The sequence below is a fragment of the Vombatus ursinus genome, unplaced genomic scaffold (assembly GCF_900497805.2).
Source record: "Vombatus ursinus unplaced genomic scaffold, bare-nosed wombat genome assembly UNPS02014942.1, whole genome shotgun sequence".
Classification (NCBI taxonomy): Eukaryota; Metazoa; Chordata; class Mammalia; order Diprotodontia; family Vombatidae; genus Vombatus; species Vombatus ursinus.
The window spans coordinates 19,901,963-19,913,421 of NW_020954720.1; the positions used below are offsets into that span (position 1 = coordinate 19,901,963).

General features: G+C 37.5%; 1 pseudogene; it reads right to left on the bottom strand.

Annotated features, from left to right (window-relative positions):
- Positions 1–7,785: 7,785 nt before the first annotated feature.
- On the bottom strand, positions 7,786–10,397 carry LOC114029913 (annotated as a pseudogene).
- Positions 10,398–11,459: the final 1,062 nt, after the last annotated feature.

The window sequence follows — 11,459 nt, forward strand, 5'->3', positions numbered from 1 at the left end:
CTTTAGCTTTATTGTCATACTCTAAGAAATGCTGTCCACAAAGGGAAAGTAATTAGGGGTCAATCAATAATTCATTTTATTTCCCTGGACATGTAAAGGCCATATAACTCATAGTTCCAGTTAAGAAGAGAATCTGTTTGTTTCTACCCACTGTGACTTTCTTTTTCTTTCTCTTATTTATGTTCAACTTGATTTCCCACTTTGTCCAGAAATTCTTTATATCTGTGCAGGAACTCAACAGAGTCCTCTTCAATTGGCACTAGTTGATAAATGTTCATGGTTTCCTGGAGAGACCACAAGATATTTCTCAGCTTATGGGCCTTTTTGGGTTTCTGACAGAACTGCCCAATTACTTTGGCTTTCTTCCAAGTCATGGAATTTGTGTTTCTGACCATAGGACCTTTCATCTCTATATCCTACCTCACCCTTCTCTTCTTTCATTGAAAGACTCTCTGAATTTTCACATCATTTTATAGATCAAGCCTATGGTATAGCAGAAGTGTATGAACAAGTTGCCAATCATCAGAAATCTCCAATATGGGGTCCAATGGTCAACAAGTATTCAGGACAAAGCAAATTCATGATTTTTCAAACAGTTAACCTTGCCTTGCCAAGAAAACTTTACACTTTATAAGGGAGACATCTTCAATACCAGAAAAGACGACCACCAACAATGGAGAAACATGGATCCAAGACCATTCCTGGACAAACCTGTAATCACTATATATATAATAGGTTGTGTGTCTTGGTATTCACTGTAGTCCTATCCTTTTTGTTATTACAATACTAACTCACATTTTCATTTTCAGGTTTACAAAGCACTTTCCCCATAACAATCCAGATAGGAGAGTAATGTAAGGATTTCGTAGATAAGATAACTGAGGTTCAGCTTGGTTAAGTGACCAGTAACACTCAGCAAATGCTAGAATGGAAATATGAATACAGGTCTCTTCACTTCAAATTCAAGACTATTGCCATACATTGTCTTTTCTCCTTGCAAGTCCAAACCATGTTCTTTGTCTATGCTACTCGCAAGCTGATTACTGTCAGTGGTTTGTCCACTTGAAGCATGCTAATGTCAGGTATTCTGGGAGTGCACTTCAGGCATTTAAATGAAATCATTTCAACCTGTATAGCTTGCTTAAACAAAGAAAAAAACAAAAAAAAAACTTTAAACTGAGGTTTACCATGTTTTCTCAAAGGAAATAAATTTAATTATAGAAGACAAATTTTCTTCTTTTTCCCTTTTTCTCAGGAATTGAGGATATAGGTGAAGATATGACCAATAGAAATTTGCTACAACCTACACATCAGCGGACCACAGAACTTGTTACTGTGTATATACCTATTGTAAACTCTTTAAAAACTACAAATATAGATAGTAGGTAGGTAGATATTGATGGATAGATATCTATATCTACCTATCAACAGCAACAATAACAACAACTCACATACTTGCAGAAAGTTGTGTAACCCTCTGGACACTCTTCCCCAGAGAGTATACACAGAGTATAATTCATTATATCTGTAAATTTCATTTGATAGTAAAAATAATAGCTATGGCAGAGAAAAGTTATCTATTCACAAGGTTTGTAAAGCAGAAAATCATACTTCAAACTCCCCAGTGGCTAAATGGAGAACAGGCTCTCCTCTTTTCTCATAAAACTACAAATTTTCTCTATATTCAGAAAGTTTTTATCATATATATGTATATACACACATGTATATACACACATATATACATATACACGTACATGTATATACATACATATATACACATACATACATATACACATACATGTGTTATATATACATATGTATACATATACACATACATTATATATACACATGCATATACACATATATACATAACATATATACACATACACATACATACATTATACACAAATGTGTGTGTGTGTGTGTGTGTGTGTGTGTGTACGTGTGTGTGTGTAAAAGGCCTTGACTTTCATAGACTCACAATTTGCATTTAGAGAGCTGGTAAAATTCTACTGCCAGAAAAATTCCCTGGAGTATCTTTGTTTTTCACAGTGAGTTCTAAAGCAAATCAACTATATATGTGATTGATCATATTTGAAATATGTTTAATATTATCCTTTCTTCATGAAAATATAATTCAAAATATGGTAAACTCTCCAGGGCAATATTCTGATCCCCACAAGTGGAGAACTAATACCTGCCAGGGTTGCTCCACAGGTATTGGTAACAACAAAACACACATTTGCAAGTTTGCTATGTCTCTATGTCTCTCTCTCTCTCTCTCTTTCTCTCTCTCTCTCTCTCTCTCTCTCTCTCTCTCTCTCTGTATGTATGTTTATATGTGTGTGTGTGTATGTGCATTGTGTATATATATATATATATATATGTCAGAGATATTCTCCACTTCTCTTAGATTTGAAATACTGTTATGCATCAGTTGTGTTTACTTATTGTATTTTGACATTGATACTATAAATGACCTTTATATATTTATATTGTATATCATTTTTTTCTTTCTGATTGCCTTTTTCAGAGGTGTTCTTATGCATGCCAAAATTTTGGCCTCAATATATAATGGAAATCATACTTGATAACTCTTATTTTCACTTAAGAAATATTCTATCTTCATGGATATTTGTTATTTGTGTATTTGATTCCCCCTTACAATACTTTGGGAAAAATACTCAGCTCGACACTGCAGATAGCATTTTAAAAAATAATTTAAAAATGCATCCATCAAAAACATTTAACAACCAATAACCTAATTCCTTTTGAGTCCCCACTGAGATCAGGGAATTTCAGTATTAAAAAACTGGTATGCTTTATTATTCTTCTAAAAGTTCTGGAGAACTCACTGGCTTGAAAATTATAACAGACATCCTTCTGATAAGCCAAGGCAAAATATAGTTTTAAAGACAAAGATAAAGCAACCAGCATTTCTTTTTTTAATTACAATCATGGACTAAATTCAGGAATTTTAAGGATATGGAGGAAAACCAGAATACTAAGGAATTTAAGTATAAGAGTTCTTTTAGGATTAGAGATTCTTTCCCGCAAAATGTGGGGACATAACAGGCCCTACTGGTTCCTGATTGCCACTTACACATATATAAAAACAAATGTACACTTATACACACATCCTATCATGTTTCAAATGCTAGTTACTCCACTCTACATTTTAGCTAAACTGTCTATTTACACAGGCCTCTACAGCACCTTACATTCCATCTACTTTTTTAAAAGTTTTTTTTTTTCCACAATGCATTTGCATCTCATCTCACAGCTTTTTGGAATCCATTGACCCTTTCAATGTCCACTTCAATTGTGACATCTTATGTGACTCCCCACCCCAGTTTCTTGCACTCTACCCGAATAATTACTTTGTATTTACTGTGTGTGTTTTATATTTACTTGTGCAGTGATGCCTAAAATTATAACTCATTAGCCCCTACCAGTGCACTTACATAAAGTTGTTATCAATGGATCTGGGTTGACTAAAGGAAAATAATTATCTAATATGGCATCATAAGAATAATTACCGAAACACAGAAATTCCCACCCACCTGGCCACGCTTCCCTCAACTGTACAGCGTCAATGGGAAGAGCAAATAAACACATGGAATGAAGTGTACATACAAGAAATACACATGACATAGGCAGCTCACATCTTTATTCACTGCAGAAACTCAATGGCTATTCTCTTCTTATTAAGCCACATGTTGCTAGCCCTGGGCCACATGGTCCCATTCTTTTATTCAACTCAATTCCTAATGGCCAGAGCAGGCTTTCTTCTTGAATCAGACAGCTGGCATTCCTCAGAGCTATCTTTTATGTCTCCTGCTACTTCCATTTCAAGATATCACTGCTGGTACAGAGTAATTAAAAAGAAGAGAGAAATACCCTCTACTCCCTGCCCACAGATATGAGGAAGAATTATGTCTGACTAAAGTCTTGGGTGTTTCCTCCTTTACTGATTTTCCTCTCTGTTCCCACAATGTTACTATCCAAAGCTGTTCATTCTTTTAAATGATTTCTTAGAAAATATTTCCTGCATTGTAAATGATCCACCAAAGATATGGCTAGGCCTTAAGTCAGCCAATGGCTAATCATCTTCTAATTACATTAATTTTGACTGAATAATTTATTCATACCTTGTAAAGTGGTAAAAAAAAATGTAGGTTTTTTGGGCTCTTTATTTAAGAATCTATATATCTATCTATATCTATATCTATATCTATATCTATATCTATATCTATATCTATATCTATATCTATATATTTGTTTTTCTTCCTGTACCATGCCTTCCCTAGTTTGATTAACTGATCTGACATGGTGGGTTTTGGGGGAGAATCAATTGATCAAGGATGTTCAGCACAACTCTCAATACTGTCCCATACCTTTCCACTAATTTTTGTTACTAAAGAAACCCTTAAGGATCAATAAAAATTAACTGAATTAATTAATAAATTCAAAAATTTGCAAGATACAAAATTAATCAACATAAGTTATCAATAACTCTGGACAGCATTACCAAAAGCCAGCAGAAATATCTAGAAAGAGAAATTCCATTCAAAATAACTACTCAATCTCTAAAATATTTGGGATTGTATCTAACTTGCTATCAGGAACTATATCAATTCAATTATAAAACATGCTTTGCAGAAATAAAGCCAAACCTAAATAATTGGAGATACATTGAGTATTCATGGGTAGATAGAGCCAATATAATAAAACATAACAATACTATCTAAAGTGAATTATTTATAGGAATCAAACTACCAATAAAATATTTTATATGGACAAAAAAATTATAACAGAATTCAAATGGGAGAATAAAAGGTCAAGAATTTGATTGGTAATCATGGGGGAAAAGTGTAGAAAAAAGAAAGCCTATCAATTCAATATATGAAACAGTACTAAGAAAAGTAATAACTAAAATAAATTATTTCTTACTGGTTAAAAAAAAGAGGTCAGTAAGTGGAAATCAATAGTCTAAGAACATCCAGAAACAAGCAAACATATTAGCATAGTGTTGACCAAAGACCCGGTTACTGGAAGTTTAGGGGATAGGGAGTAGGGGACTCAGTATTTGTCAAAAACTTCTGGGAAAACTAGAGAGCAATCTGAGAGAAAAAAACTTAAAACAACACCTGAGATAAATAATTATTAATATCCAATGATTTGGAGAGAATCAGAGTTCTCCTCCATTTTTTTAAGTCTTCATTTCAAGGCTTAGCCTCTGAAGGACAGGACTGATGATAATAAGAATTAACATTCCCCTCAATATAAATACTGCTATCCACCCAATTTTACAAGGGATTTAATCCCATTGTATTCTACTCAGACTTGAATGGAGTATATAGATCCTTTGTCTAGATTTTCCTAAGGCCCAGGGTGATTTGGAAATAAATATCAGGATCAAAGTGAAGGATTCCCCTAACCCCTCATTAGAATACCTCTCATTATATTATTCATTATCTCATTGATTGTTAACCAATTGTTGCCCTCAGGAACACTCACTTATTCAAGGGCATATAAACTGTGAGCCCACTGCCATGAGTGTTCTTTGGTCCAAGAGAGATGGCCAAATGCCATTTCGTTTGTTAATAATATGCTACTATTATTAATAGAATGATTGATTACCCAGAAACTACTTATCTCAAACTTTTAAAATGTCACACTCCTTAAACTATTTATCATGATAATCTCCAAATGGATATATTATGAAGATATAAAGAGTTGCATCATAAACCAATTAGGCAAGGAAATTCCATTTCAGATATATGGATAGAGGAATAGTTCATGATTAAATAGTGAGAGAGAAGATATAGAAAATAAAATGAACAATTGTGATGATACAAATTTAGAAAGTTTTTTTTTGCATAAACAGCAAGTTTTCCCAATAAAGAACCTATCAGCTTAGACAGATAGTCAATATCCACTTAATAAGTATGTACCATGTGCTAGGAACTGTGTTAAGTGCTTAGGATACAAAAAAAAAGAAAAAAAGAAAAAGAAAAGAAACAAAAGAAAAGGCAGAAGACAGTACCTGCCCTCTTAGTGCCATAGAGATCTGTATCTAAAATTCAAATCTAGTCTCATATTCTCATTAGCTATCTGTCTCAGGTTCCTCATACATAAAGCAGGTACAACCATAGTACTTACCTCCCAGGATTGTTGTGAGGGTAAAATGAAGTATTTATAAAGAACTTTGCAAATTGTAATGTATTTAAAAATGTTTTGTGGACATCTTGCATGAGGAACTGATTTAAATTGATAAAATAAAATTTTCAGAAGAAGGAATCCATGTCTTTCAACAATCATATAAAAGGTACTAAATCACAGATGATTAGGGAAAAATAGAATTAAAGGAACTTTTGTTTCCACCTTAAATGTCAGACAAAGATGATGAAACATGGACATGAGGAATATTAGAGAGACTATGGGAAAATAGGTGCATTAGTGAATGGTTGTGGATCTCTGAATTGGAGAAAGCATACAAATTTAACCAAAACATTAATAACTATTCACATTTGATCCACTACTAGGACTATCCTCAAAAGAAACCAATGAAAGAGAAAAAAGATTTATATATGCAAAATAGTTTAACAGATTTTTTTTTCATAGTTGCCAAATATTTAAACTAAGGGGCTCTTATATTGGGGAATGACTAAACAATGTATGATATGTGAAGTTAATGAAATATTATTTGGCCATAGAAGTGAAAAAAAGAAAAATTTCAGAGGAAATTGGGAAGACCTCTACGAAATGATACAGTCAAATGAAAATAACTAGAAAAAGTCATATAATGAATTAAAAAAAATGCAATGATAAACCATGAGACCCAGAAGGCTAAGATGAAATATGTTATTCATTTTCTGCTTAAAAAAGTTATGAACTTAAAATGCAGGGGTTTGGTCAGTGTCAGAATCCATTTTGCTAGACACTGCATATTCATTATGAGTATTTTTAATTGTTGTTCAATGTAGGCACCTGGTGAGACAAGATATAAATGAACATAAAAAGTAACAAATTACATTTATTTTATTTTATTTTATTCTTTATTTAGGCATAGCTTGCCAGTTATATTTATAGAAAGGTAAATCCCTTGGCTTTAAATAGACATGTACATACAAATATGAAAAAACTTGAAAAAAAAACCTCTAGATTACATAGGGATAGCTAGGGACAATCCTCCCCCACCACCAAACTTGCTTTTTCTGCCTCTTACCCACCAAGGGCATGGGGACTTGAGTTTACTTTTAAAAAAATTGTCAAATCAGCCATCCTTGCAGAAACAACCCTGAGCTTGGTTAGTGAATGAGATATAACCTCTGTGAAGACTTCTCAGGATGGTGATGGAAAGACTATCTCGAAACTAGAGATAGGCTCTGAGAGAAGGAACAGGCCATAAGTTTAAATTACCTAAAACTATAGGAATTTGGCCCTAAACTCCTTCCTGATTGCCACTGCCACATCAGCATTAGGTATACTAAATAAGGACATGTATGTTTGGATTGGCTATACCCTGTTTCCTTGTTCTTTGGGAATGGGAAAGATTTTTGCACCTAAAATGTAAGCCCGCCTCCCAGCCAATGGGAGTAAGGGATAGTGGTGGGGTGGGAGTTTCTTGTTTGCCTTAAGATATATAACCTCGCTTTGTCCTTTGTGCCTCCCCTCTCTCCTGCTGGTAGTGTACTGGAGGAGTAGAGGTCCCTTCTTGCGAGATTGTAATAAAGAGTAACTTTTTGCTTCCACCTTGAGAAGTCTCTGAATTTAATTGTGTTAGAGTCGCTGTACCACACAGTTAGGAACCATAAAATAGAAAGAAACAGCATTCCCATTCCCTGAATGGTCCTGGGCTTTTACCCAACCCTGAATGTAAGAGCTACTTGCCTCCTCTGCTTTGTCTCCTAACATGGATGATAGAGGAGAGGGCCCAGAAACAGAGGCTCTAGTTAACAACAGAGTATCCCCCTGGCCTTCAGAAGGTGGGACAATATAAAAGCCCCCCAAACCATAGAGAGAGCTGTGTCCCCCACAAAATGCTCATCAATCCCAATCCTAGCCTTGGAATAGGCACAGGAACCTTCCTGCCAACCACCCCATTATTTCTTTGTTATGGTCATCAAACAAGGTTCAGTTCTTAGTTCCCAGAGTGGGGATTCAGTGACTACCCACAAATCACTGAATGAACAGTTAATGCTTAAAGCTTTTTAAATATTGAAAATTTTAAAAAAACAAAAAAAATTCCATTCTATGATGTACACAGCCCTTATTACTCCCTGATACTGAGCTGGAGAGGGTAGAGAAGAGGAAGAGACAGGACAGCAACATTGTAAGGTCCTCCTCACTTTTTTTCCACTGCTTGAGTTTGGCTTCTGAATCTTTGGGTGCTGTGGAACTGTCTGGCCTGGAGGATAGGGTAGCCCCAGGGCCAGGCTGGGAAGCTGCAAAGAAATTTCCACTGGGCACCTGGCCTGGGGGTACCTGAAAGATGCAAGATGAAGAAATCCTGAAGGTTAGCAACTGAGGCAGGAGGGACATCTGGAGTGGCTCTCTGCCACCCCAGGACCAGGAACCTTGGACCCAAATGAGATGTGATAGGAGCCTCTCTGGGTATCTAGGGAAATTCCCACACACTGGCACCCAGCCCATTCTATGATGTCATAAACTTTTCCATCCATCATGGCAAAATAAGTGATCTCGAAGCCCAGCATGTTTGTCTCTGCCTAGAAGTCACCTTCCTCAGCAGGTTGTAACTTGTTGCACTCAGCACAGTATCAAGCATACTGAGAATCTCAAACCATTTCAAACCTCCTATGCTTCCCTTGACACCAGCTGCACATTTTAGTATTCATGGCCTTCTTAAGTTTATCCTGAAGCTTGGACAGAAATTCATTCACTGACCTGCTCAGCTCACTTTCTGCCATCCATTTCATCTCATATTTCTTCTGTCTCTTGGAGTTACTGACAACATCTCAGGCAGCCAGCAACACCTTGAAGGCCTCCCTAGCCCTGGGGTGGTGGTTCTTGTCAGGAGGAATCATCACTGCTAGCTGCCTATATGCCTTATTCAGTTCCATATCCGATGTTGTGGCTTCTACCCTTAGCACCTGAAAGAGGTTCACCTTCTGGGATCCCAGCCATAGCCAAGAGTCAAGACACCTCCTCTCCAGGTTGGTAGTGTTGCTCACTAGATGCTGGCCCATCCCCTTGCCTGTTGGTCCTCTGCTCAACCCAGGGCATTTCCCACCAAACCCTTTGCACTAGCCCCACCAACTGTTCCATGTCTTGCTGTCTTTGAGATGAGTCCAACATAGGTCCACAGCAGGTGAATCCAACCTGGAGAAGAGCCAGGTGGCATGAACCCACCAGCCCAATTGGTCTCCCATGTACACCAAGACTTTCCAGGTCAGCTGAAGACAGCCCAACAGCAAGGCCAGAAGCAAGAGTAGCACAGCACACAGGAGTCATAGCAGGTGGGGAAAAAGCCCTGCCCCAAAGCAAAGTCCCTGGCACAGACACAGAAAGCCTATCTGAGCCCAGTTCTCCAACTGCCAACCCAGATTCCCACTCATATTCAAAACAGCTCCAGATAACTGCCTTTCAGCTGTCCACAAGAATAGATAAGGTACCCACCAGTTTCCACATTCTCCCCCACTAATACCAACAACTCAATCAGCCTCCAGAACCCCTTCGGTCCAAGTCAATACAGTTCCTCTCACCCCCATACTACTAAATACCAACAACAGTCTGCCTGGCTCTGTTTCTGGCCAGGCCAGTGTCAACCAAAGGGCCAGGGGTCCCTTCGACCACCTTCCCTAGGCTCCTTTGTGTTTGGTAGCTAATACCGCTGCCTCCTGGGTGGAGGCTTCTTTCCACTGGGCATAGGAGAAAGGTCAGTGGGAACCCTAGAGGGCCCTTCTTCATCATCTTCATCTTTTCCCAGGGCTGGGGAGATACAGCAGGTGCAAAAGTTACTAAATGAGCCATCTCCTCCCCCAGAGAAAGGCCCTTCAGGAACACTGGGAGTTGGGAGAGAGGAGTCTCTGTCCTTCAGGTCCCCAGGCCCATTGTCCCACGAAAGCTCCTTGTCCACTCCTGTTTCCTCATCTGAAGATGCTTTGGTCTGATCAAGATCTTCTCCCCCTCCAGAGAGTCCAAGGTCCCTTGGAGCACTTTGGCTTGGATATGATTGGTGGGTGGGGGTCTGGGGTGGTGTATTTGTGGAACAAAGATGTCTTGTAAGGCAATAGGTACCATTGGGTACAGCCTCCACCAAATCCCCAAATCCTAAGAATGTCAGGGCCCACAGTGGGCCCTGAAGTCCAAACTGAAGAGCCACTGTGAGGTGCCCTGAACAACTTCCTTTCCCTGGGGTGCTGCTGGGCCATGACACTGGAACTTCCTGAAGGAATTTAGGTTATAGCCATCAGGATGACTTCAGGTGTCAGGCAGCAGCAGACATGCTCTCCTTCTTGTGAGGTCCGGAGCCTGGGAGAGCTTGGACAGTCACTTCTGGCTTGGCCTCCTGCTCAAGCTCCGCTCCTGCCTCCCACTCAAAATACATTTATTTTAAAAGAGATTTTTAAAAATCAAGGCTATCTTACTGAAACTGTGCCTATTCATTTTATAAAAAAGTCCAGTGGAAATTTGTTTTTTGGTTAATTTGCCTAATGAGGTGTTACAGTCCTGCTTTAAAAAAAAAATGCCCCATGCTGCTCTTTGGCCTAGTTATTTTTTTTTCTGTGATTAATGCTTTAATCAACTGCCTATCAGTTAAGCTCCTCTTTAACTTATCATTACCTGTTGCAAATATGTGATAATTGAAGGAGAGTATTTTTTAAGGTATTTTGCTCTTGGACTTGGGTAAAATATGCAAATATGAAACAATCAGTTATGTAAATTGGATCAATACCAAAATTTATCAAACAATTAAATTTAAGCAACACTGAATGAACACATTCCATCTCCTCAATGGAGGCTTTAAGAAATGTGTGTGTGTACATATTATATAATATGTGTTTATTTCTGTATGTGTATACACACACATTTCTTGTATTGTACTTCAGGGAGTACCACAAATTTTAGAAAAAAACACATAGTTTATGACTCTAAAGTGCAGTAGGGATAAGACTCAGCTATGGGAAATTATGACATAAAGTATCAAATAAGTTCATTACAATTATTAAATGATGTTTACCCCGGGTCTAATTGGGAAAGTTATTACTGACTTGGTTATGGGCATCATGAAAGGCTTCACAGAAGATGTGGCATTGCAATTGACATTTCTCTAGTGAAGAAACACGGTGCATTTGGGAGAAAAAGTAATTCATTTTGGCTTCTGTATTGAGTACACAAATGTTAGAAAATATGAGATAAGGATGGAGGAGTAGGGTACTGTCATATTTTCAAGAGCCCTGAACATTAGGAAAAGAAGTTTGTACATATTTGGT